Below are 27,835 nucleotides of genomic sequence, written 5' to 3' on the forward strand. Positions count from 1 at the left end.
ATTGAGACAACAGAACAGGAGTGAAGCTTGGAGGAGGCAGTGAGAGGGACAAAGGCGAGGGAGCTGGAAGCCTTTACTGTTAATCTTAACTTTTCAGATTGATTGGTTCAAGCTCCCTGTAAATCAGCACCTGCATGGCGGTCGTCTTCTTTTATGATAATCTGGGTGTCAGCTGCGAAACAGGGAGAACAAAATAGGTGGCAGTGGGGGAAGGCGGCGGGGTGCAGTCGTCCAATTGAACTCGGCTGATGGAATCCCTCCCTCCTTCAGTATCTCTCACCTTCCCTTCATCTTTCTTCTGGTGGCTGAGAGGAGAAGATGAGCAGTAAGAGTGTTTAATGTTTCCTCTGATGCCAAAACAGAATGAGCTGGGCCCTGGGCACCTGTGCCAGGGGATCAGCCATATGCCGATGATACTGGAGTTTTGTAATATTTTATTGGTGTTGGAAATGAAATTTCTCATTTCATTAATAAGACAACTGCTGTCGAGTATCACGCACATATGTGCATTCCAGTCAACCCAAGTCAAATTCTTTCTTGAGTGTCTTTGTATGTTTCTGATTGTAAATTAAATGTGACAAACCTTCGAATGGTGTCAACGTTTTAGAAACCAAAGTGACGCTAACAGATTTGTTGTTTGTGCATCACTATGCTAAAACATCGCAACTAATAAGCGAGATAATCAGCGGGCTGCAGTACTGCATCAAGAAGTCATTTAAAAACAGCCAAAAGACATTAGAAGAAAGAAGGAAAAAGAAGAACAAATGCATTTTATGGCTGCACTGTGTATGAAAGTGGGCGTTCACTCTGGGTCTGTAATGTGAGGTTAGGGTTAAACCTGCATAAGATGGAATTCCATCATGGGGCGACACCTTTGGTTGAAGAAGTCCGATTGTATTGAAGTCCTATTGCCCTACTGCTAACTTAATTTATTTACTCTGTAAACATTTTCACAGTGAGGCTATGGTGCTTCGTTTCAAGTCGTCGTCAATGCAACCTGATTTATTCATTCATTTTGAAATGATTTACAGGTAAATGTATCAAACGTAGACTAAGCATTAGGGGGCGGACTGTGACAGACTGTGCGCCCCAACAGGGATGACGTGCAGAGGAGCTCAGATTCAGCGCTCACTCCTCATTAGCTCCAACTTCTTCTCCCAAAATGGCTTCTTCTGGTTTCCCAAAACCAAGATAGTGAAAAAAAAAACAACAACAAAAAAAGAAATCTAATTTGCCAAATTTTTTGAGAAACACATACATATATACACATGTTTACACAATTCTACATCAAGTGGTAATGACTGTAATGAGCTCGAAGGAGGTTCTTCTAAAAAAGGATTTAAAAACACAGAAGGAATGAGCATGAACATGAACTTCAGTTTTCAGTATTTGGACTGTGAAAAAAGTTCAAATTAAAAATTGTTTTTGAATTTTGTGTGAACTGAACTTTGAGCTACCGCTGGTGAGGCGTTAACTTGAGAGTGTATTACAACTGTGACTAATCAACACCTCTGAAAGTAGTTAGAAAGGAAAACACATTAGAAAACAGAACATCATCATCATTCATCTGAAATCATATTTCCGTTCACTCTGACAAACAGAAGGTCAGTACTCACTCTCCCTTCAGCTCTCTATTAAATATCAGAGCAAGTTGTCATATTATAAAGTGATAAAATCACTTCAACGAGTCAAAAGACTTTAAAAAGCTGCTCCAGTTGAGTGATAACTCTGTCAGACCCTTGGCCAACAATGTTGACATTAGGCACAGCTATTCGATCCATAGTTGATTCAAAAATAATTCATATATTTAGATTATTTTTTTTTTTCCTATGACATCTGATCACCTACCTTGCTAGCATTGGAACGCTGTTCGTTAATTTCCTTCATATAAACAATGGTATGACAGCACGTAAAACATTCTTCTAATGCATTTTGGACTTCAACGAGAACACGTCTTATTTTTTACCTGCATTTTTGCATCCAAATTTAGTTTCATCACAACAGAGGATCTAAGATTGTTTTTTTTTTTTTTTAATGGAGCTGTAACTTCATTCTAAATTATAAATGAACTGGTACTGTGAGCAGCAAACTACATAAACCTTCATTTTCTTTCCCCAGCCGCATATGTACGGACAAAAACTACACCGCGTCTTACACATGTAGCACAGCTGTGTGTACCACCACACACGTGACACACTCGCACACACAGTGTTCCTGCACAGCAACAGGGAATTAAGGTTTTGGCCGAGGGACATGGTATCTGCAACAGTCACTGCAGCGACACTGAACCCCTCTCCTTGTTTCGCCCGAGTGTTTTACATTTATTTTTCCTTTATATATTATTCAAGTTCAAGTAATTAATTCAGGATATCAAATCAAGATGTAGGAAATCAATCAAGAGCCTTTTTCAATCTGCCTTTCATTAAGCTGAACCCCCGGTCCTGGCTGCGCCTGTAGCGGAGCTGGCCTGGACTTCTATAAAGACAGACTGAAACACTTACGTGGCATCCCATCTGCTGGAGAAGATGACTGCTTCGCTTCGCAAAGGCCATGCTGAAGTATTTAGGCCTGCATCCGATTGGGTGGTTGGAATTATTTTTGTTTAGCACTGATATAAAAATGAACCACATGGCAGACTGGGATTTAATGGGCCCCAGTTTGATAATGACTTTGTTCACCATTTGTACTGTAAACCTTAAAAAGGAGCGGGGGGGGGCTGTAATGAGAAATTTAGGATATCTGTCTCGTTATGGTGGATGGCTGGGATTGAAGGGGGGAAAAAATGTGGTTTGATTTCACCTCAAATTTTATTGCCTCAGCAGAAAATGTTATGTCACAATCTCGGAAAAGGAATAAATGCACAACATAAAACACATCCTCTTTGAATACACTCCAGCTAAATGAAAGGATATGAAGCAGACTGTGGCCAAAGATAGATTAAGGAAGACCAGATGCAAACATTCAGTCACTGAACATGCATACGTACTGTATCATCGTCCTCTTTATGCTCCGTCCTCTGCGCTCCCAGCCACCCCCGACGACTTTATGGGAAACCCACGCCGATCCAGCTCAGTCCTGTGAGAATCAATAACCCCGGTCAAATGACAAAGAGGGAGCTGAGATTCATCTCGTCTCCTTTTAGCCGGATACTTTAGCATCGTTTGGTGCAGTGATGACTCCCACCCCGTGTTGAGGCAGACACAGTAATGTTGTGGTAAAAATGTCAGTCAAAATAGTGGAGACTGTGAGTGGGGAGGAGGAGAAGGAGGGACAGGGTGGTGGACAGGTAGTGAATAGTGTGTGTGTGTGTGTGTGTGTGTGCGTGCGTGTGTGTGTGTTGGTAGTGCTGGTGGTTGGAGGAGGTAATTTATTGAAGGAAAAGTATCTATATTCTCATAGAGCCACTGTGAAACCGAGATCTCCATGGCGGTGATAATTTGCGGTTGTTAAAGTGACACAGTGTTGGTAGGCTGGTTGAGGCGAGGAATGTCGGGGCCAGACCTGACAATTAGAGCTCTATATATTACACACACTCTCAAAGGAGGGATGGGAGCGAGAGGGCAGGAGAGGTCAGGACACACACAGAAACACACACATGGACACATATATATGTATATATATATATATATATATATATATATATACACAATGCACAGGCATGCATGGCGGTGAACATACACTCTAAATAAAAGCATGGCCGCACTCTGGAGGAATCAGGTCATACCTGCTGCTTTTGCACATAAGATGTGAACACAAAGCAGATAACACATGGCTCTCATTTGTGCAAACAGAGGAAGCAGCAGAAAAACAACAACACTTCTCAGGTAAGTGTGTAATGGAAGTTAACTTAATTTCCTCCCGCCATTCGTTTCCAAGTCATGAGAGTAATGTGTCTGATAGCGAAAAAACCTTCACATGCACATTTGTGCTTTGTGCATTTGAATCGGGGGCATCTAAATCATGTTTTACATCATTAACCATCACTTTCTCTGACACTGCCTCAAAGTAATATAATCTAATTGGGCAACAGAGGGGCCAGCGCGCTGTACAGTATGAAATAAACAACTCAAGGTTCCCCCATGCAGGTAAAAATCTATTTCCATTCTCAACACACTCACCTCACAAAACACACACAGCCACAAACACACACACACGCCTAATGCGCTTACTTTATTTTCCCATTGAGCCTTTTCGGTGCATCATCAGACAGGCCAGGCCGAGGCGTAAAAACAAGAGTCGATATGTGTCTGCGATATGAGGGTGAATAATTGTTGTAATTAATGACCTGTGGGTATTAAGCAGAGCCATCTGATGGACCTCAGTGGCCGACTGCACAACTGAATCTATCTGGTATCGGGATCATCATCATTCACACCCTCAAAACAGCATATTAAAAGATTCTGTAGTTTCTGTTGCTGCACAAACACTTAACGTTTGTGTGTGTGCGTGTGCGTGACGCGTTGTTTTCCTCTCACGTTCCAGGTCTACTCCTCTCTGACACACACACAAACCTGTCCAAAGTGTCTGAGCCTATTCCATGTAAGATACTGCAGCCATTAGCTTCATATGACCTTTACCACTCTTTCTGCCGTCACATTCACATTCTGTGTGTGTGTGTGTGTGTGTGTGTGTGCACGTGTGTGGGTGTGTTTGAACACAAATAAATAAATAAATGCTACATTCAGCAAAACAGAAGCGTTCCTACAAAAGTACCCAGTGTTTTATGTATCTTCTGTATGTCTGCGTTTAATGTAACGTTGGTGTAGGTACATCACTCCACACACACACACACACACACACTTATACACACTCACACGTACGCAGGCATGTATTTGCAATAGATTTCCCTTTTCTTTTATTTGCTGTAATTGGAAAATAATTCAGGCAACGTCAGGAAGAATCGATAAAGAATTAATGAAAGGAGAGGGGGAGTCATTAAAGGCAATAAAGAGGGAGAGGTTATGATGAAGATGGCATCATGGAAAGACACAGAGGAGACAGACGCTGCTGCTGCTGCTGCTGCAGCATATGTGTGTGTGTGTGTGTGTGTGTGTGAGACAGAGAGAGAGAGTGCGTGGAGAAATAGTCTCCACGTCGCAGAAACATGTTTTAACGTTAAAGCTAAATTAGACAAAAACATCCCTTTTCCTTCTTTGAACTCCATCAAAGGAGTCAAATTACACATTTTCGAATTTCATGTTTTTAATATAATCTCATAAATAGCACATCCTTCGAATGTCAGACACTCTTTTGTCATCATATCCTTTCATATAAAAGGCTGTTGTATTCTGGCCATTTCAACACGATGGCCAGTGTCACAGTCAATCATTCAGAGAGGTAATTATATGACACTCCTACGCTAAAATACCTGCAGTCCCTTAATAGGATCTGAGCCATCAAGATCCAACCTTAAGCTTCCTTCCAGGGCTCTACCACTCATCTGAGTGCCATAAAGCTGCCAGAGGAAACAATACTGCCTCTCTCCTCACCAATGAGGTTAATGGCAAATGGGGCTATGGCTGCCGGTGATATTGTTGGATAAATGGTTATTGATTAGGCAAAGGTTGAGCTAATCATTAGGCTTCATCCATTTTACGGACTCTCTCCGTGACCTTTCTGCCCGGCCCTCCTGGATCACCAGGATTTCTCCATACGATGATTTGATCACCTCGCAAGATGGGCACAGGGGAGGAGAAGGAAAAGAGGGCGGGGGAGGACGAGTGAGAGAAAAGGGAGCTGTGTGGAGAAATGGAGGAGATGAGGAAGTGATGAAGTCACCCCTAAATACTCCTACTGGCCACCAAACGTGCAGTGGATTATTTTCTCTGCACATTTTATCCACCCCCCCCCCCCCCCCCCCCCCCATGTGATTCTCACGTATATACTGTAGCACAGACTGATTATTCAGTTGGTTCAATAGGTCGGCTTGAATTTCTCAGTGTGCGAACTCAAAGGAAAAATATTTTCAGCAATTATAGGTTTCGTCTCATGTTCTTTAAACACCGCTTTATCTGAACTTATTTAAACAGGACACCATGAATTTTGACCACTTGTTTATAAATGAAAACACCACAACCAACGTTAAATATAGTGTGTAAGATTAATTTCGGTGTAGATGACCAGACGCAGTACAGTGTCATTTGATGCAAAGTAAAAATCTCGGCTCCGGCTGATGATGTCACAGCCCATCAACGTCTCATTCAGAGGCCTAGCTGTCAGCTGTTGGTAGAGATTTTAAATCTACTGTGTTTTCTGATGTCAGGGGAGTGAGGTTGGTCTGAGATTACTGTAATGACGGAATAAAGACAGAGGCATCTGAGCAATTTGATATTTAGAGCATTACAGGCTTTGGAACCTTTTCTTTAATCATTACTGCTCAAAAGAAGAAGCAGAACTTATCAGATAAAGCTAGAAACTTCAAATCACCTCTAGAACAACGTAAGTGCATATGTGGAACTTTCTGTGTTCAGCTTTTCCTTGGTTATTATTGCTTAGGCTGTTTTTAACCACAAAAATAAGGGAAAATGCTACGTCAGGTTTTTGTTTCTTTTATTAGAAAGAGCAGAGTTTTATTTGAGAGACATATATTAGCTGAAGCGCTGTTTCTGAATATCCGGACACTTGGTGACATCTTTAAAAACTTAACCCCACAAGGAGAAACACAAAGGGTTGAAAAAATGGGAAAGCCTTGATGTTGTCTAATAGGGGTTAAATACATAGAAAATACAATGATTGGTGACCTGCAGTGTCGACTGTGTGCGATGGCCTGTGGTCTGAAGTTATTTCACTGGAACAGTTTTACATGCCACACTACCCATGGCTGTCTTTATAATACACGCATCTACGAATCCAAGTCTAAATTTCATTATTTAATCTGGAGTTTTTCCGGTCTCCGCTTACGCCGTTTTAAATTGAGCTGGGTGTGTAAGTTAAACACTGAATACGCTACAGACACAGTGAAAACACCCAGCGTGAAACATCCGCTCCGAAGCCCTGACATGGTGACAAGGAAATGCCTCGCTCCTAACAGCTCTATTTATTGAATTCTAGGGAATATTCCTGGCAGCGGGACTTTAACCAAACCCAGACTGGAGCTCACATCTGCACCCAATCAGCACAGCAGAAAACCCCTCTGTTCCTCTTCTGTTCCATTTATTCAAAAACCCCTAGCACTGGGAAACAGAATGTTTATTTGAAGTAATACTTTACTCTGAACTACTGGATGGTAATACGTTAGCATTTTCATTACAACATACATAATCTGTTCGGGAGAGTAATGAATAACCTTTTTTTTTTTTTTTTTCCCCCGCACTCTCTCTTTTTGCTACAATACCAGAAAATGGCATGAATGCAAAACATATGCACGCTGCCACTTTTTTTTTTTTTTCCCCCCTTTCTCCGGTTTGCTTCCGCATGTGTCATTCACTCTGCTCTCTCCGACCTAAGGCTGGTCTAAAAGCTCTGATTTCTCATGATGCAACCATGGGATATACATTTGTCTTGTTTTCTGTTCTTTTTACAATTTATGAAAACCTTAACCTTCATCAGTGTATGATGCAGGATGTGTTTGTGGTCACAAAAAGTGGGAGCATTTCCTGAAACCATTGAAAGGTTTGCAGCCAGTGTAGTATTTTATGCGGGGATGAATGTGGAATACAAAGGATATCACACACTTTTCATATCAAATCTTAATTTTTATTGAATTTCCTTTTTTTTTTTTCAGTTGATTGAAACACTACAGGACACAGTACACTTTATCTTGTTGCTTTTCATTCCTAGTGAGTTGCTTCACATCTCTGACACACAGGCCTGATCTCCAGCTTTGTAATAAGCAAGAATGAGTTTCTTTGCAGGACTTGGAACAGCGATGGGGCTGCACAAGTCGGTAACGCAGCATAAAAAGGCATGAATTATCCAGAAAACACCAACCAATGCACACATGATGCAGATGTTCAGTTCAATATAATAATGTATGTATATACAGAATATGCATAAAGGCCTACACACTGGCACACACACGCACATCCACACAGTGGCAAACATATGCATGCACCTTAAGTAAGCTTTTGCACAACCAGCATGCAGCTCTGCACACATGACTGGTTAGGAAGATAATTAAAGAAAGCTTATACAGCAATTGAACCACACACACACACACACACACACACACACACACACACATTTCCTTCTTTCATTTGAGATAGAATCAAACTGGAATGAAAATATTGGGGCTCTCTTTGAAATCCTAGTTTTAAACAACGTCTCAAAAAAGAAGGCCTGAATTATTAGCGCTGGAGTTTTACGTTTGAAAAATGGCACTCAGGATCAATAATATTACATCGTCGCATAATATTTAAAGCCAGAATGTTCCACAGCGTAAGCCTCTAATTCTGAGGAACTAATTTTCTGTTTGGAGTTATTATCCAGTCTACTACAGAAAAGAAGAAATCAATGATTGAATTAGTCTTATTTTGTTTTCATTATTAACAATCAATCGGTAACATGATAGAAAATACCATATTTTTACATACACAACTAGTGCTAATTTTCAAATTAAATAAATTAGACAGGAATTGATTACTGATGCAAGGCTGTACATTTTCTGCCACCGTTACTGCCTCTCTTTTTTTGGGCTCTTTACATTTGCTTCTTTATTCTGCCTGGGCAGGATCAGGTCATGACTGTCTGTGTCTGAGCTCTGAATCATCATTTTGCATATGCTGCAGAAGATGCGTGGCAAGAGGGCAAGAACCCTGCTATTAAAAGTTTGGCTTTAAGGTTGTCATGTGTTGACATAGTAGTAAAATTAAGGTATTGGTATGTGTAACAATTTGCTTTTCACCAATTTGAAACAGTATAAAAGAAAAATACTCTCACTTTATTTAAAATTGTTATCAGTCCAGTTATATGATGATTCTGGAGATAGAATTGCGAATTGTGGAAACAAGCTCTGTGTTGCGTTTTCTTAGCCATGCTACAATCATGCTTGTGACCAACCTTGATTAAAATTTTAATATTTATATAAAATTACATGCATATATCGCCTTAATCCCCAGAGGAAAAATTTGCATTTTGGTGCATCATTATTAGAATTGCATTATTTTGTGAAGCATTACTTACAAATATTTTATGTCTGAGATTGTTATTGTAACCTAACTTAAGACCATGAATGTAGCACAAATTAAACCAGCTAAATGTGCATTTTAGCTCTGTCACTGAGCATATTGCCATAGTAACATGAGCATTTGTTAGCCATACATGTTTACAAAAGTCAGATCGAACTTCTTTTTAAAGTAAAAAAAACAAACAATGACAATTAAAAAGAAAACAAACAAAAAAAAAGTATGCATGCTTAGATTTGATGCCCAATAAGCAGCTGATGTGGATGGAAGATGTGCAATTTGATATGTCCTGGGACTTCCTTATGATTCCATGATCACAGAAAATATCTGAATTTTTCTCTTCAGGCTGCTTTGCACGTAAAGGCTCATTCATCTGCACTTCTTGTCACACATCCCTGACTTTGCCAAGAAATCCCTCACACTCTGCTCACCATCTGAGTATCGTCACTCTCCTTCCCCCGTCCTCTGTCCTTAGTCTCCCCCCCATCCTTTCTTCACCACTTCTACCCCTGCCGTCTTTCATTTAAATATTTCATCCAGTTGTCTTGCGGCTTCTGTGGCTTGCCAAGTGTCATCTAGTTTCCAGAGCCAGACACTAAAGTGGAGCACGGAAGTCATTTTTAGAGCTGTGTGTGTGAGAAAGGGAGAGGCAGAAAGAGAAAAGGAAAGGGGTGGGAAGAGAAGGAGAAGCAGCTTGGCTGGGGCCTGAGACGTCGGGTGGTGATAAGACGTGAAAAGGGAGAGAGGACATGGGAGTGATAACTAATGTACTTCCTGTGTACTTCCTCTTCTCCCTCTTCCCCCCCCCCCCCCCCCCCCCCCCCCCCCCCCCCCCCCCCCGCTGCCAACAAACCCCTCTCTCTTTCAGCCTAAAAGATATAACTGATGTGTGATGCATTCTGTTTGTGTCTATGTGTGTGTGTCTGTGTGTGTGTGCGTGTCTGTGTTGGTTTGTATGAGTGACTCTTGGGTGATCTGCTGACATGTGATGATGCAAAGGGGTTGGTGAATGTGAAGTTGTACATTTATGTGTATGTCGGACAAACTGATGGCTGATGTGAAGAGGTAGGTGTGTGTGTGTGTGTGTGTGAAAGAGAGCGAGAACGAGTGAGAGAGAGACTAGCTGAAGGTTAATATGAAAGTGAAGTAGTGAGGAGTGACATGAACAGATGAGAGGAGATGGAAAGAGAGATGAGTGAAGCTCTACTTTGCAAAAGAGTGATGTGCTCGCTCCTCTTAACAGCTGACTGTTTCTTTGCACCTATGTGTGTGTGTGTGTGTGTGTGTATGAATGTGGTCTCTCATACCCAGGCAGATTTTTTTTTGTTCCGTTGGGGTGTCCTGGCGGTGGGCAGTGAAAGATCTGGCAAATCTCTGCACCAACCTGCAAAAAAAAAGACAAAGAAGAAGAGCGAGCAGGAGATGAGATGTTACCAACCAGGCACCAATCTAAGTCGAGCGTTCGTCCTCACAGTAACACCTACTTGTGTAGTTTAGTGCTCAGCTGTGGGAAAAAAAAAACACAACAACAACAAACACGGTTTGGCTTTTAACACATTTCTCACTGCGTTGTAAGGAAGCCATACCGACATGCACCTCCCACTGTGACGCTATAAACCTCTGTATAATACATCCTGAGTGGTAAAATCCCATCGATTTTACATTATTATATTCCTGAACAGAGAGTGGCCTCATCCAAAGTGTAAATGAAAGTCATGCTTCTGTCGCTGCCGTGCAGCCGAACATGTTAAGCGCACTGAGATTCATAAATCCAGAAAAGATAAGACAGGATGTAGAGTATTCCCGCTGTAGTATTCACTTGGTTACAATAACTAAAACAATACCTTATTTATACAGCCTGCGCTAGTGGTGGAAGAGGACGTTGGCATTAATATTAGACTGCTGTAAGTCTGTAACAGGGATATCACTTTTATATTTATATTTTTGCTCAGAACAAGAAAAATATTTACCAGGTGAGGAAAAGCATAATACTGTGATAATTACTTATGCTGCCACCAACAGAATCACATCCCATGAAACTGGCAAGCATGGCGAGCCCCAATGTTTCCAATCCCTCCAAAGTTACCCCATCCAAATCTTCAATGAAGCAAAAACAAAAGTTACATGTAAATATCTGATCGAAGATTTTTCTTCATAGTAGTGGAAAACAAGATAATGCAATCATTCTCTACATCAGAGAAAAATAAGGGTGTCATCGGTGTTATTGAATGGCACAGTATGTGACAGCCTTTGCCACGCCCACGGTGCTTTGACCCCAGCAGCGACCATCCGACCTGCTCTGCACTCTGTCCTGATTGTCTATCTATCTACAGGCTTTCACGTAGCCACACCCCCTCAGCCAATCGCTGCTTTGTGGTCTATTTTCCTCCAAGTGCCCCCATCATTGAAAAAATTTGCATCATTTTTTATCGAAGACTGAAAACTAGAAACTGAGATCATAGATTCATTTAATAAAATAAATGGTTATTAATGATTTAATTAACAGTTATTGCTCTTTGGAATAATACAGACTAGATTTCTGATTTTGGCTGACAGGAGTGGAACCCGATGCGGTCTCTGTTGTTGGCCATCCACCTCACCACAGCTGTAAGGAGTGGTTGTCTGAGTTACTGTAGCCTCCCCGAAGGTGAAAACCAGTCCGACCATTCTCATTAACAAGGAATTTCCTTTAGCAGGAAGTGTTCTCATTGCATATTTTTATTTATTTATTTATTTTTGTATTACGACACTGTCCTGTGTTTAAAAAAAAAAATAAAAAAATCTCAAGAGACAGTTGTGTGGAGACCCCAAGAGATCAACTGTTTAAGAAATGCTGCGACCCGCCTGTCTTGCACCAACAACAAAAATTGCATGAATAAGCAGGTGCACAGATGTTCCCGATAAAGATGTCACAGTATGAGCTCTTCATCTTTCCTAAAGTTCTGTTCAGGTTAATTACATCTAAGGAAAAAAACAAACAAACAAACAAGCTGAGACGTTAATATTAAATGATGCACTATTACTACATACAACATGTGAGACACAAACACACACAAATACACAACAAAAAACACACACAGTAACTGATCCTTGTGTTTCTGTTTCTATAAGGTTTCTGTTCCGCTTGCCAGGCTGCTCACTGACCCCCCACATGTGTGTTTGACCTTTCAACTCTCTGCTTCCCCCTAAGGGGAAAAGACCTGCTCTCTGAAGCACCTTTGAATATCCAAACACACACATGGAGACACGTGGACACACACACACACACTGATCCAGCCTTTGAGTGTGTGGATTTAGCTTTGCAGGGCCAGCTCTGGTCAGGCCTGTGGTCATCCACAGTAACAGATAAAAGGATACATCACTTTCTCAATCCCTAAGACCACAAGTGTGGGCGATTGGAGACACACACACACACACACACAGTGAGTCCCTGAGTCCCTGAGTCCCCAGCTTAGCACTTGATCCTCTCTCTGGGAGGTTGACACTACAGAGAGAAAGCCTTCACAAACTCCTTTGGATTACACACACTCACACGCACAAACACACACACGCGCACTTTGGAAGACTGTTCAGAGTCCCAAACTTCAGATGTCTGTGGATGTTGATCTGCTGGTCAGCATCTGTTCGCTGTTGAGGACGCTGCTTCTTATTTCCTCAACCATCATTCATCACTAGCACTGACGAAAATCCACATCTCAGCATCTGAGGTGCAGGAGAGGCGTCAAGAAAATCACAGCAGTAAACAATCCACTGTGTCACTGAATATCCTAAAGCTAAGAAAACTCACTCTCTGCAGAAGTGGAAAATCATTTGAGCATATTGACCCTCCCTCGAGGTGAAGCAGTCTGCTGGCCGCTTGAGCCCGGCATTGAGGCACTAATTCAGGCAGGCGTGGAGCAGACGTGGGTCTAACATGAATGTCAAGTCAGCTCACATCTTCACAAAGCCCAGGGGCACCTGTGGCCAATGCACCCCAGGGTGCACACATTTAATACAGTATCCTATTTACTGTGCACATAGAGCTTATGGATGTTGGTTGAACGTGAGGTCAACAAGAGTGTGTGTGTGTGTGTGTGTGGAGAGTGAAAGCATGCCTACACAGACATACAAAAAGCTCAAATAATTGAAATACTTATGCTCATTTTAAATAAAAAATATTTGCGTTGTTACTTGCAAATGTGAGATATATACATTAGTTCGGATTTACTCAGATATGACGTCCCTATTTCCTGTTACTCTTTTATAGAGACGCTCACACGGAAAAATGCTTCCGCTCATAGATTTCCTTGGAAATTTACAGGGAGGATGGTCTTCCCTTATTCGGTATTTTGATGATGAAGGTAGACATCTCCCATAGGTGACTGCAAACACCTCCACGTTTGACAAATATGAAAAACCATACTCACGAGGCCATTCAGTTAAGAATCTTTATGTCTTTGCTTGTTTCGGTTTGGTGATGGGAGGAAACGTATTATATTTTTTGTTATTTTGAGTTCTTTCCACATCCCAACAACTACCAATAAATCGAACGCCATGGCCATGGCCACAAAACGAAAATGGTTTTGACAGTTGCGTGGTTGTAATGACCCCATCCTATCACTGAATTCAGCCCTAATGAAATTATTGGATTGTTCTTGGACCTGGCACCCTCAATTCTAGACATGCTTCTAAAGCAAGAGTAAGGTATATGTATACTGTATTATCGCCACTATAGACAATAGCCATCTTAGCTAGCTATTGTGGTAGATACCTCATGTGTTAGCATCATATTTGCTACACTATAAGCCTTGGCTTGAAGACTATTTAGCTATGTTTAGACGTACCTGGTACATTATGTGTGTTCATATCACTGGTGTCTGCGTTGAAGTTGGACAGCATTTGTATGCGCGCAGCGCTATTGTTTATACCTCCTTTGTTTGTTACATGCACATTGCGTATGTATTTATTCACATGCCATCATAACAGTTAAGGTAATTTCTGCCATTAGTGAAAATTATTTTGGAATCCTGCGGAGGTTGTTCGATACTAAGGGGGCACCATGAACAGGAACCATGAGTCCTGATCATCCCGGTCAACATGTGGTCAATCGTGTGTCCCTGGCCCAGCCAACCAGAAGCTGTTACAGAAGCATGTGAAAGGAGAGCAAGCACCCTAAATGCTAAATGCTAAACAACAGAGGCTTACTCCTATTCCTAGCCAATAAAAAAAGTTAACAAAAAAGAGAAATAACAGTTGCCCTCCTCAGTAGGTATGAGATTGTAGACTGTTATGTTTGTCAGTGCATAAAATCCAGCTGTAGGTATTTGACAGTAATGTGGGTGTCTTTGAAATGTGGTAATTACTGTCAGATATATAGTGATATTCTCTCTAAAGGACAATCACTGGCAAACAGAAAAAGATTGCTGTAGCACCCATTTGATGCCACATGCACAGCCTCTGCCATTCACTGCTCACCTACGTTTGGAAGCAAGACTCCACAAAACTATTGGCACACATGCATCGAATGCCCATTTATACGTGTATAAACCTAAATGGTAACTACATATGTTCCTGCGCTGCGTGCTGCTTGTAAAGATAATAAATGCAGTGGCTTGATTGTCATGAAGGTTTTATTTGAAAACATCAGGACAAATAATCCCGATTTAGAAATAAACATATACATTCTCTTACTGCCTACAGCATCATTAAAAAAAAAAACCCAACTCCCCATCCTCAGCCTCCATTTCCTCCCGTGCTTCACCCTCGACCGAGGGCCGCTCCTCTTCAACCAGCCACCATTGCGCTCATCACGGAAAATTTTGGTGTGCAAAACAATTATAATTTCGAGACAAGCCTACATTCACCATCGTCACGCGTCAGCAATTCTAATGTGAGGTCATTGCTTGTTAGCAACAGCAAGCACCGCATCCGTTCTTTCAGCAAGCATTTCGGATAACATACCAGATATTGCTGAAACGTGTTGACTTTTTGTTGCTAATAAACCAGAAGTAAGTTGTTGGATCAAGCAGAATTTATTTTTTTTTTTTTAAATCAAATTACACATCAGTAACTGGCTAGCTTGACTGCTGCCAGCTTAGCATCTGTGGGTTTGACGCCCATGTTCATTAGATGTTTGGTGTAGTTAGCTATGAAAAGGGGAGCCATGCTTTACGCTCCTCTCCCCAACATGTTCCCTTGTGGACACGTCAGGCGACGAACAATCTTTCGTTTTGGTGTAGGGGCTTCAGAGGGGTACCGCATTGTTTCTGGTTTGTCTGGTGCTTTTAGTTCCCAGAAGTACACCATAATATTGCTAATCGTTCTTCAGGTGCCATGCACATACACACATATACTGTATAGATACACACATACACACTCCGCATGTCTTCTTATCGCCAATGTATTCAGATTTAGTCTCTCTTTACGATCTCACTCTCTTTCTATCTCTTGACCACACTTAAATTCATCTGTCTCTCTTTACATTTAGCTGGCTTCAGTCAGGCCGCAACGCTGTGGAAGTGAATGGAACTTCCCGCACACTCTACACATCTTAAAGTATATACTTTTAGACTGCTGAGCATTTCCGTAACCTAGTGGATCACCCTTTTTTGTATACACTGCATTATAGTGATGCTGCGAGAGGTCATAAGTCAGAGGAGCTAAAACTGGGGATTGTTAATGCTACACCTGATGCATTACAACCTCAGTAACTTAACATTATTGATGTGAATTGTAATTGTAAAGGGAGTATTGAGTTCGATTTTCTTGATAGTATTCAGTTTTTGGCCATGCATGGCATGCAGGTGTGAGCTACAGCCACTGGGAATGAAGTCAGATGACAAGTCAAAGGTATAACAGGTAGACAATAACCTGGTTGGTTATTTACATATTCATTTCAAAGAGGAAGCAAGCATGAATAACCTATGCTATAACCGAAAGTTCACACTGTAAACAGCCACCAAAGCTCCCACCCCTCTTGTTAAACTTTGACCCACTGTGCTTCCTGTGGCTGTGCACTACATCTCAGGCAAGCCAGGCAGCAGTCTCAGCTCCTGTTAGCCTGTGTGCCTGCAGAATTAAAAATAAATAAATAAATAAAAAATTACGACTGACGTGTGTTTTATAGTTTCGACTTTCGCCGCCTGTCTGTGTTAGTCATTTTTTTGCATATTGCTGCAAGTATTTTTATCTTCCTCGAGTCATTTCTAATTTCTTGTGCTTTCATGATACAGTGCGTTTGTGAAGTGGCAAATTTGTGTTTACTGTATGAAATACACAAAGCATCAGCACAATAACCAAAGCAGGTGAAGTGCAAACCTTCTGAATTCAAAGCTAAGCACAAATTACTTCAATTACAGTCAACAGCAGCACATTGTGTTAGTGTGCAGTACATCATCATGGCCTGAAAGGTGCACCACTCACATACAACTTATAATTCAGATGTATATAGAGGTTCAGACCTGAGCATAGAGACACAACACTTTTAGTGTTGGTGCGTGATAACGATTACACATCTCCAGCCTAGACTCAAATCACAATTTCTCCGTTGCAACTTTGAATAGTTTGAACTGAAACTGGAAGTTCATGTAAATGTTCGCAAATATGAAATTTGAGACAGTTTCAAAACATTAAAGAAACTTTTCCAATTACTTTGAATTATTTACAAGCCCCCACCTCCCACCCCCCAAAAGTTTCACCAGCATCTGCCCACAGTCTGTTACGTTCAACATGATTAGATTTAAAATGTAAAATCCTCTTATTCAAATAGATGAGTTTAGCAAAACAACCAAGAATGCCTTTTAAAAGGGTTTCATTATACTAGTCATTATTTTATTTTTACAGCGGTCTCAGTGACCTGCAAGTTGGCAGAACTCACAAGAGAAAATAAAATAAATGTTAAAAAAACAAACAAACAAAAAACACTGGGCTGACGAAAGCTGCTTGTAGCGAGAAAATAGAAAAGATTTTGAGAAATCATTAAGAGTTTGAACACAGGCATCTTGGTAGAGCTTTAAAAAAATATTTGGGGAAAAAATGCATTAATGGGAGGGCAATAATGACATTAAACGTTTTCTTACACTACAAATAGAGTGTCTCTCGGCAGGAATAGGATTGGGTAGGTTTTAGGTTTTGTGTTTATGTTTTAATGTCAAAGATGCCAATAATACTTAAACATCCATCACGCAGCCATCCGTAAGCTTTGACTTTTATTCAGTTCTTCGTTTTTTTTTTGTGCATCATACGCTTGTATTCCCTGTTGCATTGTCCCCTTTTCTCTTTTGCTTGTAATGATGTTCTCGCTCCATCCTGTCTTTCTATCTTCCTGAAAGTGATTGGTGTCTCTAAAGGAGGAGGGAGGGATGGTTGGGAGAGGCCCCATCATCTTCACGCTGAACATAATTAATAAAAGCAGCCCGTTCCAATTTAAGAGGCTGATTAATGCAACAGATACATCACAGCATGGAGTGGACCATCTCTCTATCTCTCCTCCTCCCTTCATGAAAAGATTGAGACAGAGCATGGCATTATTAGGTTATGACAGAATGTGCTTATAATAAATCTCTCCAGACAGACTTTTATTTCCTTATTTAATTACTTTTTGATTAACACGGCCTTAGTCTTATAGTTGCAGTCCTGAAAAAATGAACACTAGTTCCGTTGTTGTTGTCTTTATGCTGATGATACTCTCATTTAGCGCCATGCTGTAGCCCTTGTAAAAGCCGCTGATGAATTTCAAATGAAAATTAAATGAAAACTACATTTTATCGATGACTTTAACTCCATCAAATTAATGTAAAGTTTAGTTATGTTTCATTTCCAGGATTTATTGAAGACTCCATCTGTTTGAAAGATGTTTTTCACCAGTGTGATAGCAGGGACCAAAGAAAGACTTTGGAAAAACCAATGACAGTGAATGTGAATATAACAATATAATTTAAGAGATAATTCATCTTTGGTGGTAAAATAATAAAGAAGGTGTATTTTCTGCCATTCTTATCTGTGATCCAACGATGTGTCAAAAATGGCAATCAGCCTGAGAAAAAGCTCCCTCTCTTTGCCTACTTTATTTGAATTGAATTTAAAGTCTCTCGAATTAGAGGGAAAGAGGCTTTTGTTTGATTCAAATTTTTGCTGTCATTGTCCAAAAAAAAGAAGAAGAAGAAAACTTCTGATTAGCCAAAGTCTAGTTAAGACTATGTTGCAAGTATTTTTATTGCAATAAATATTGGTGCTATGTTTTATACTATATCCTGCCAACACATTCAGTAATTGTCAGTTTGAGTAACATTTTCTAAAAACCAAGAGCCTTCCCAAGAATTCTCTAATTTTAAATGAACTGTACGTATTTAACACTTGAAAAAAAGGAGGTCACATTAGGAACCAAAAGGTTTGGGGTCGAGTGTTATTCAGAGATTAAGTAACCTATAGCTTTTTTTATTGGATTGCTTTACAATGGGGGCAGCACGGCAGCATAGTGGTCAGTGTTGTTGCCACACAATAAGAAGGTCGTGGTTCAGTTACAGGCCTGGGGCCTTTCTCCCGTTCTTCCATACTTGTGTGGGTTTCCTCCGGATACTCCGGTTTCCATCTAAAGACATGCATGTTCAGGATAATTGGTAATTGGTGACTCTAAATTGTCCATAGGTCTGAGTGTGAGTGTGAGTGGTTGTTGGTCTCTGTCTGTCTCGGTGTGTTGGCCCTGCGATGGGCTGCTGACCTGTCCAGGGTGTACCCCACCCTGGCCCAGTGTGAGGGTTAGGCTAACCCTAACCCTCACCCCCCGTGACCCACAAACAGTTAAGTGGTAGGAGATGAGTGAGTGAGCGCTTTACAGTGAATATGAAACCGAAGAACATCTGACTCTTTGAGCAAGCTATCATTTGTGTATTGTTGTGCTTTGTTTTTTTGCGATGCTGGATCAAGTGACTTGCATTGGTTCAGCTGTCTGTGTAAAAGACACCTTTTACTTCTGCTGCTCTTACAGCCACCAGACCAGAACAGTAATAAAAAAATTAAAAATAAAAAAACTGAAGAAAAGAATAGTGTTCTGTCCTAATTTTGCATGGATACATTAAATGGGTGCAGTTAGAGGTTGTGTATATTTCTTGTGCGGTCAGAGTCTGTGTAAGTTAATAAAGGCTGATTCCTGTTTTCTTTTAGCATAGCGCTTGAAATAAATAACATCAAGAAAAACAGTTAACTGGTCTTTTTTTACTTTTATTATTATTTAAAGGAAAATTCCCCGGGGCTGTCAGAGAAGCCCTGGTGGTCCTTAAACCTGACTTTAAGAAACCGCTATTTTCAAGCAGTGTAACCAATGAAGTACAGTAATGGAGTGTGGTGGCCTGAAGTGTAGCTATGAAATCTTCCATAATGACTCTAGCACATGTGTGTCTGGCTTTCAGCCCTCTCATTAACATCACTGGACACTGTGTACGCTGTTGCTGTGTCTGCGTGAGTGTGTGTGTGTTTGTTTGCCAATATACCAAAGCTTAGAGTGCTTCGGTGATCTCATCTCAAGTTTGCTTACCCCTTGGCTGTGCGTACGTGTCCGCATCTGTGTTAACGGGCTTACACATCTATGGTGCTTCTTGTAATGGAGTGCATTTTGTGAAGAGGTGAGGTTTGACTTTCATTCTGAAGCACCTGAGAGGATGTTGACACATTTCACCCCCTTTGATAGAAACCAGTTTCACCTCTTTATCTTCATTTTTCAATCAGGAGGAAATATTTCCTGAGTGTTCCTATCCTTCTTTTTCTTTTTCTTTTTCTTTTTTTTTTTTGTTTTTGTTCCATTTACAGATGTTGAAGCTCTAGTTTATGAATAAGCAAGACCTGTGTGTGTGTGTGTGTGTGTGTGTGTGTGGTAAACAGGGTGGTTTGCTCTCTGGAAGAAGGAATTTCCCCCAACAGTCTCCATCAGTAATAGTGCCTGTAATGAGCTGCAGCTGTCAGCGTGGTTTCCGCACACACACACACACACACACACACACACACACACATGCATGGAGTGAGGAGGAAGCAGTGACTCACTCAGCAGTGCGCCATCACACTGTACACTGATAATAAACAGTAGAACTCATCTGACTTGCATCAGACATTCGACACAAACATTTCCTCAGAAATACCTACTCCTTCTAAAAATATCTGTCTGTGAATTTACTCAGTTTATGATTTGTGATACAACTGAAAACACACTGATTCCCACTTAACACTCGCAATGAGAGCGAAAAATTAATTCAGCGTGTTCTTCTTCAGATGCTTCAGATACATGTAAAATGTGCCTTTATAAGGATTTTCACATGAAAATTCCCCACCTTGCTTTTTCTTTAACAGGGTTTCCACCCCTCATCCTACATTAAATGACATAACCATCAATCCATCCAGTCAAGTTGTAATCCATAAATTGTAAATTTGTGCTTGGAAATCAGGAAGAAAAAAACTTTCCTAAGATATGTAATCACCTTGTAATATATTAATTTCTTCCATGTCCCATACACCTGCATCTAATAATCCAGCTGAAGGAGGTAAAAGTTTCTGACATTTTACTGCATTTTTAAACCTGATGGTCTGTTTGCGGCGCTGGAGACCTCGGGCAACAAAATAGAGAGAAGAAGAAGAAGAAAAAAAAAAAAGAGGCTGCAACAGCTCAACAAACTTAGCCTTTTTCATTAGCTAGATCTGCTCATTTATTAAGAATTCCTTGTAAAATATTATTTGAAATGCTTGTGATCGGCTTCTAAAAATGACGCAGTACTTCTGTTTGGGTCACCTGACTGTAGACAGACTTTCCGACGTTCACAGCACTTTGAAGCCCCGTTTCCTAACAGAATGTAATGACATTGCAACTATATTTTGGCCATCAAATGTAAAAGCCCAATTTGTATCAAAAGCGCAGATGATCAAAACTTCAGTCAGCTTTTTTTAATATGATTTTATAACAAAATCGGACTGTTCTATTTTTAAAAAATATATGTATGTTGAAATTTATGTTTAGTCTTTTAACTATTACTATTATTGTTGTTTTTGCTTTTACAGTGTGTGTGTGTGGGGGGGGGGGTGACATAAGGTAAAGCTATTTTAAATAAAAGCATCATTAGACTTTAGTTTCCCAAGGTCTAAAACCTGCCTTTTCCTGGTATTTTATTTTGTAGTTTTGCTCACAGGATTCAATGAAATTAAGGCCATAATTAAGGCCAGACTGGGTGTTTTAATATCATTCTTATGACCATAACTGAGAACAATCCCATCATTTTCAGACTGTCTGTTTGAACCTTCCGGGGTTGATTCTTATTTTTTTGTTTTTATCACAGAATTGTCAGATGTTCCATTTCATAATATGTGATTTAGTTGTATTGGTAATAGTTCCATATTGCTTCAGGCCATGAGGCATCAGTTAAGATGACTGGAGATCCTTAAAAGTTCACACAATGTTCTCTCTCTGGCTTAAACTGACTTGATTTTAACAAAAAGATAAATGAATAAATAAAATTCACTACCAGCAACTTCACAAAGAGAGAGGGAAAGGCGACAAAAAAAAAAAAAAAGAAATAAAGAAAAGCAGCACCACAGCTGGTCAGAGCTTTGTGCTGTGACTGGCCTGGCCCCCGGTGACCTCTGCCAATTTTTATCTCATTTCACTCTAACTTTGTAGATCAGACTTTAATTTTGAAGCGCCGGCCACGGGACAGTGATGAATAGGCTACATCAAGGAGGGCTTAAATTACCCCTCTCCCTGGTGGCAACACTGACCGCAAGGAGAGGTGTGTGCATGTCTGTGTTACGTGTGTGTGTGTGTGTGTGTGTGTGTGTGTGTGGTGACCTAGTAACAGCAGACAGAGAAAGAAAGAGGGCTGGTCAGCACTTGCCCTCTAAACCCTGCTAGCTCCGCACACCCAACAAGGCAGGAGGGAGGGAGGACACTAGGGAGGGTTACTGTGGGAGGGACCGAGAGAGAAAGAGAGGGAGAGAGAGAGTGAACATCCACTCCATCTTTTTTCAGCTTCTCGTGTCAATGCTCATCTTGGTTCTGTTGAAAGTTTGTAACTTTTAAGGTTATTTGAGGAGAGTCTAACCCTGGCCTCCTTTTTCACGCTACTCTCTCTCCATGCAAATAAACGTCTATTCTTTTCTTTTTCAGCGTTAGCCTTTGGAGGTCATTCAGACGTCAGCAAAGGCCTCAACACGATATAGTAAAACAGTCTGTCTCAAATTGAGATGGGCTAGGTAGGAGGGTTTGGCTAACAGCCACAGGCATGGCCTAAGGCTGAGATGAAGAAAATCAAAAACAGGGTCAAAAAAAAAAAGAAAGAAAGAAAAGAAAAGAAAAATTTTACATGTAAAACTAAACAAACAGTTTGGAGCAGGCTCGTGGGCCCTTCCTTTTCAATTGTCTATCAGAAAAATGAAATGGTTGTAATCCCCCCCTCCACCCCCCCTCAAGGACTTCTTGTTCCAGCAGTAGAAGGGTCTTCTTTAGTAAGTGTGTGATTCTTGCACTAAGAGATTTAAAGGGGTTTTCAAGTGTTTTAAGATAAAAGAGGGGATGATTTTAAAAGAATATCACTACTTCAGGCTCCTGCTGAATCTCTACGTGCACTCTAATTTGATGCCTAACGTACTATTTCTTCATCTTTCGCGTATCAATCGGTCATTGCCCCACTTTCTGCCCCGGGATCCACACTGAGAGTCTGAGAGCGGGCAGAAGGATCCAGGGGCTGCGCTGCTGCTCTGCGTCGAGGGAGACATACTCTGTAGTGTATCACACCATTTCTTTCTTCCTTTCCTTTTTTCATTTTCCTGCGGTGTTTCAGGCTGCTCTGCCAACTGTCCCTCCCTCTGGCTCTTTATCCACTCTACTAGAAACCAGCGTGCCGTGAAGCCGGTGCGCCACTCCGCCTGTCCATGCCAAAGTGATCATCAGGAAGAAGAAGAAGACGGAGGGGGGGGGGGGGGTAAATCACGGATGGTGTAGAGTGGTGGAGCTCAGAGATAAATCACAGTGGTTGTGCGTTAACCCCCCCACCCCCCCGCCTGTTTCGGCTGAACACAGCGCATCTATTTGCGTGTTGAGGAGGGGGCAGAAATTGACTAAAGCCTAATCCGGACTGTGACAAAGTCCCCGCAGTGAGCGGAAGAAGGGAGGTCAACTTTAAAACTCGCATTTACTGATTATAACTCTGGCAAGAAAGAGTGTGAATGAAACCTAAAAGGATGCTTTTTTTTTCGTGTGATAAATTTCGTTTGATAAAGTTCATGTTGTTCTTTAAGAACTCTTAAAAAGAAAAAGGGCATTAAACCGTGCGTCTGTGCGCTTTTTGTCTGTGCTGTTGATGCTGTGGATTTCGACTTTACTCTGCTGTTTGCTAAAACAACAACAACAACAAAAAAAAAAAAGCAACAAGAACAAAATAACCGAAGCCAGTCTGGACTCGCTCCCTTCAAAGCGCGCGCCCAAATCCGTTCCGGGCCGTGTTTTTGCAGTGTGTCCGCGCCAGGAAGCTTTTGGAGGACCGACACGTGCGTAAAGGCAGCGGCTGCAGGAGACAGGGGAGGCAAGACACACACGCACACACACACACACACACACACACACACACACACACACGCACGCACACACCGTCACACACACGCGGGGACGTCGAGGGAACACCACGCAAAATACCGACCCGAAGAGCGAAACACAGGCTCCACGCGCACGCGCACAGCACCACACGGTAACTGCACCCCGCAAAAACCAGCAGGAACCTGGACCGAAATGTGCGCGCGCATTTCACGCCGGTGGCGTGAAATTAAAGGACTAGTGAGACCAGTCCTTTAACCGCCGGCGGGGATCAATATTCGGGTTGTTCCTTCCAGTCTCTTCGTTTCGGGGGTCTGAGGCGAACGCACCAAAAACACGAGCCACGCACGCGGCTGTCAAAACGTCCCCCAGTGCGTGAGTCCGTCGCCCCGGCAGAGCCTCACGTGCCACCACAGATTGACTTCGCTGCGTGAACCAAGTCGTTTTATGACGGAGGAAGTAAATCTCCTCAATCCATCTTTAGTTTTAATAGAAGTGACAGTCTGAAGACGTGCCGTGATTTTCACCCTACAAGGCCCTTTGACGGTAATGTACTACACAAGAAACTGATGTTTTTTATTTGGTCATTCTGGGGTTTTAATGTGCGGCACATTCATAAAGCTGCTTGTGTATTTTATATATATTTATATATGAATATATATCTATACATATGCGGAAAACAGGAATCGCATCAAAAACATATTCGCAAGTTTTGATCTAACCATGAAGACAAAGTTCAAAAATATATAATTCACTTCTGAGAGAGCTGGAGTAACCTGCAGCATCTGACACACAATCAGTCCGCTGGTTTCCCAAAACTGCACATTTCGATTCCTGACGGTTTGATACAAACTAGCAATTGGGTTATATTAGGAGTTTTAAAAAGAAAACGATTCTTAAATAACACACAGCTCACGAGATGAAATGCAGCTTTTTTTTTTTTATTTCATTTTTTTAGGAGAACAGCTTCAAATCCGCCGTTTTCACAAGAATTTCACAAAATGTTTGGGAAAGTTTTATGGGAGCTTTTTTAACATCATGAGTCACAGATGAAAGATCAATGTGAGTCTCCTTTTTTTACGTGAGTGCTGTTCTCTCTGTCTCTCGCAGACACACACGTGCGCGCGTGCACGTACATAAACTCTCTTTGTATAATAAAAAACGCTTCTCTTTTCACTCGAACATAATCACTTTGTTTCTGTACACACACACACACACACACACACACATTATATGTAGATAAATGATGATTCTAATTTGAAAATAAGAGGAGCCATAGTCTTGAAAATGAAAAGAATTTAAGCGTAAAACTCTGGTCCCTTTTGAGTTTTTTTTTTTTGTGTGTATCACATTCACGCTGCTTTTTCCATAAGTCACGCTTATGCACGAGTCTCAGGTCCCACTTTGACATAGTGATTATATTTCAGACGTCGAGGGGCTAAGCCTCAAATACTCCCGTTAAAAGTCGAGCTAAAAGCGAAAAATGTGGCCCAGAAAAAGGCGCACGCTGGATTCATTTTCTCCGGTTCCATCTGGAACACAACAACGTCGAAGTTTTTTCCTGTTATTGTGATCACCATTGTTGTTATTTCTCTTATTTTCCTATGTTTACCACTAAAGTCGTTTGACCCCTCAGGAGAAAAGCACTTTTTTTTTTCTTTTCTGTGGCAAAACATTCGTATTGGAAAGTTTGGCAATTGTTGGCAGCACCTGAAAATACCCCTTCACACACACACACACACACACACACACTCTACTTCCAGACATTGTCCTCTACAGTAGGCGTTGTGGGTCGTGTCTGTGCGTCTATATCGTCTATGCATGAATTGAATTGGATGAGCCCCATTCACACACATGCAGCCAGAGAAGAGAAGAGCAAAGATAAACCTGATGTCTCCAAATGAAAATAATTTTAAATAAAGGTAAAAAATATAAAGATTGATTGAAAATATAATTCAGCCTGAGTGACGTTTCATGAAAGTGAAAGTGGCATTCTGATGCAAGTGTGACAGGTTTATGATTTTAGACTAATTCAGTTCGAAACATTTTATTTTATTTTTTTTAAATCTGTACTCGGCGTTTAGAGACTGAAGAGCAACTTCGTCACTTTCAATTCAGCATTAAAAGAAGCTATGACATGATTTGCTGGTGACCAAAATGCAGAACCTGCCCCCCCAACTAACCTCAGCGCCGCTTATATTAAACATACCTGTGCCATATCCTTTATTTTTTTTAATAATTTCACTGAAATAGTCTTACCCCCCACCCCCAGCTGAGACTTGTATTGTATGGAATTTTTAAAAATGTTTTCATCCAAGAAAATAAAAGTGAGAAGAGTCAGAGAACTGAGAGAAGTCGTTTGGTTTTATCTCCTTCTTTAAAATATTTAACAAAGTGAATCAAGGAAAAAGAAGCTGAAAAACAAAAAGAGAGGCTGTTATTAGGTGGTGATGTCAAACGGCACTGATGAGCTCCTGAGAAGTGAGACTCTGTCAGGAAAGCTCTCCGCCGCCCACGGACGCGCACGAGTGTTGTGTTTGACTGTACACTGTGTGGTGGGAGGGAAAAAAGAGGAAGGGGGGGGGGGGGGGGTTGTAGCATCGCAAGGAATGTGAACACGGCAGCTGTGTGCGTGTGTTTGTGTGTGTGTGTGTGTGGTTGTGTGTGTGTGACACTGATGGATGCGCCAATGGAAAGACGGACAGATGCTTGGGCGGATCTAACGGCATGCAGTGGTGGAGCGGCGCACACAGTCTCGGCGAGATTAGGGCGAAAACATCCTCGAACGGCGGAGAGTCACCAAAATCATCAATCCCGGTCCCCCACCGAGCCCCGGTGAACGGAGGAGGGGAGGGGAAACCAACAGACTTCCCGGATCGCACCGGCAAAGCGGAGAAACGCGGAGGAGATCCGACTCCCTCGACGGAACCGACGCGAAAAAGCTGTTTCTCCGGCTTTCTAAAATTTATTTATTTATTTATTTTTTTGACTACCGTGAGAGGCGAGACGAGGCGCAGCAGCACCACATCTGGCGCAGAGGAAAACAGGAGGAGAAAGAGAGGAAGACAAGCCTTTGGCAACTCACCCTTAGTGCCCTCCCTTGTTCTTCCATTTCCTCTCCGAGCACCTTTTATCCTTTTGTTTTTCCCCTTCGGGAAGCCGAGGATCGCCTGGAAAACACAGGATAACATATTCTGATTTTAATTTATGTACTTTGCCAATTCAGCTGAAGCCAAAAAAACAAAAAAACAAAAAAACAAAAACAAAAACAAAACTTTTATTCCTTCACTGTCAGAGAAAAGTGGAGCATCACCAAGAACACATCTGAATAACTTACACATGTCAAGCTTACCTGTGAGAGAAAAAGAAAGAAAAAAGTACTTTATTCCATCCAGCGCCAAATAAAGAAGGGACATAGCTTGCAGGTGGATTTTTTTTTTAATTATTATTATTTTTTTGCGCTTCCCCCGGTCACTTTGAGGCGCAGGAAGGAGTGCGGAGCGCAGTGTGGGGAGACACATCTGATTCGCTGCGTGGTTGATTTAAATAGCTCAGGCCACGTAAAGAAAGCAACACACGAAAAAAGAGGGGGGGGGAGAGAAGAAAAGTACCTTCGGCGGCCAAGAAAGTGTTTGGCAGTGGCGGCCAGAGCTCGGCTCGGCTGATCCGTGCGCTCCGGCGAAGCCCGCATGCATGGGAGCAGCCTGAGCCCGTCACCTCCTCCTCTTCCTCCTCCTCCTCCTCCTCCTCTTCCTCATGTACATTATTACAACAAGGGAGACCCAATCAAGCACGTATCTCATCGATTCACGCACAGACACGCACACACACACACACACACACACACACACACTCGAGCACGCACATGCAAGAGTGCGCGCGCGCGCGGGGCATGCGCACAGACGCATACACAAGCGTGTTTGTGCACACACTGACTGAGTGACTTGCCCTCAGCGGATTTCTCAAAGCGCTCTCGGACAAAATAACGTACGCCGTGCCGGGCAAAAAGCAAGACAAGGCGAAGGCGAAGGCAGGGCAGCCTCCTCTTCCTCCTCCGCTGTCGGTCCTGAGAATTAACAAAACTGAAAAAGCCGCATGTGGCTTCACTTTTTTTTTTTCTTCTTCGATCATTTCCCTCCCCACCTCCAACACCGCCGACAGGACTTGCCAG

General features: G+C 41.7%; 1 long non-coding RNA gene across 2 annotated transcripts; it reads right to left on the reverse strand.

Moving 5' to 3' along the window:
• On the reverse strand, window positions 1–27,450 carry LOC115041351 (uncharacterized). Of its 2 annotated transcripts, XR_003840602.1 has the most exons (5): window positions 27,017–27,450; window positions 26,750–26,834; window positions 10,430–10,506; window positions 2,987–3,075; window positions 1–305 (listed from the first exon to the last, which is right to left on the reverse strand). It is a non-coding gene; the product is annotated as an uncharacterized LOC115041351 (long non-coding RNA). The 2 variants fall into 2 exon arrangements; XR_003840601.1 differs by lacking the exons at window positions 1–305; window positions 2,987–3,075 and adding an exon at window positions 7,580–9,717.
• Window positions 27,451–27,835: the final 385 nt, after the last annotated feature.

This window comes from Echeneis naucrates, chromosome 3 (genome assembly GCF_900963305.1).
Source record: "Echeneis naucrates chromosome 3, fEcheNa1.1, whole genome shotgun sequence".
NCBI classification, from domain to species: domain Eukaryota; kingdom Metazoa; phylum Chordata; class Actinopteri; order Carangiformes; family Echeneidae; genus Echeneis; species Echeneis naucrates.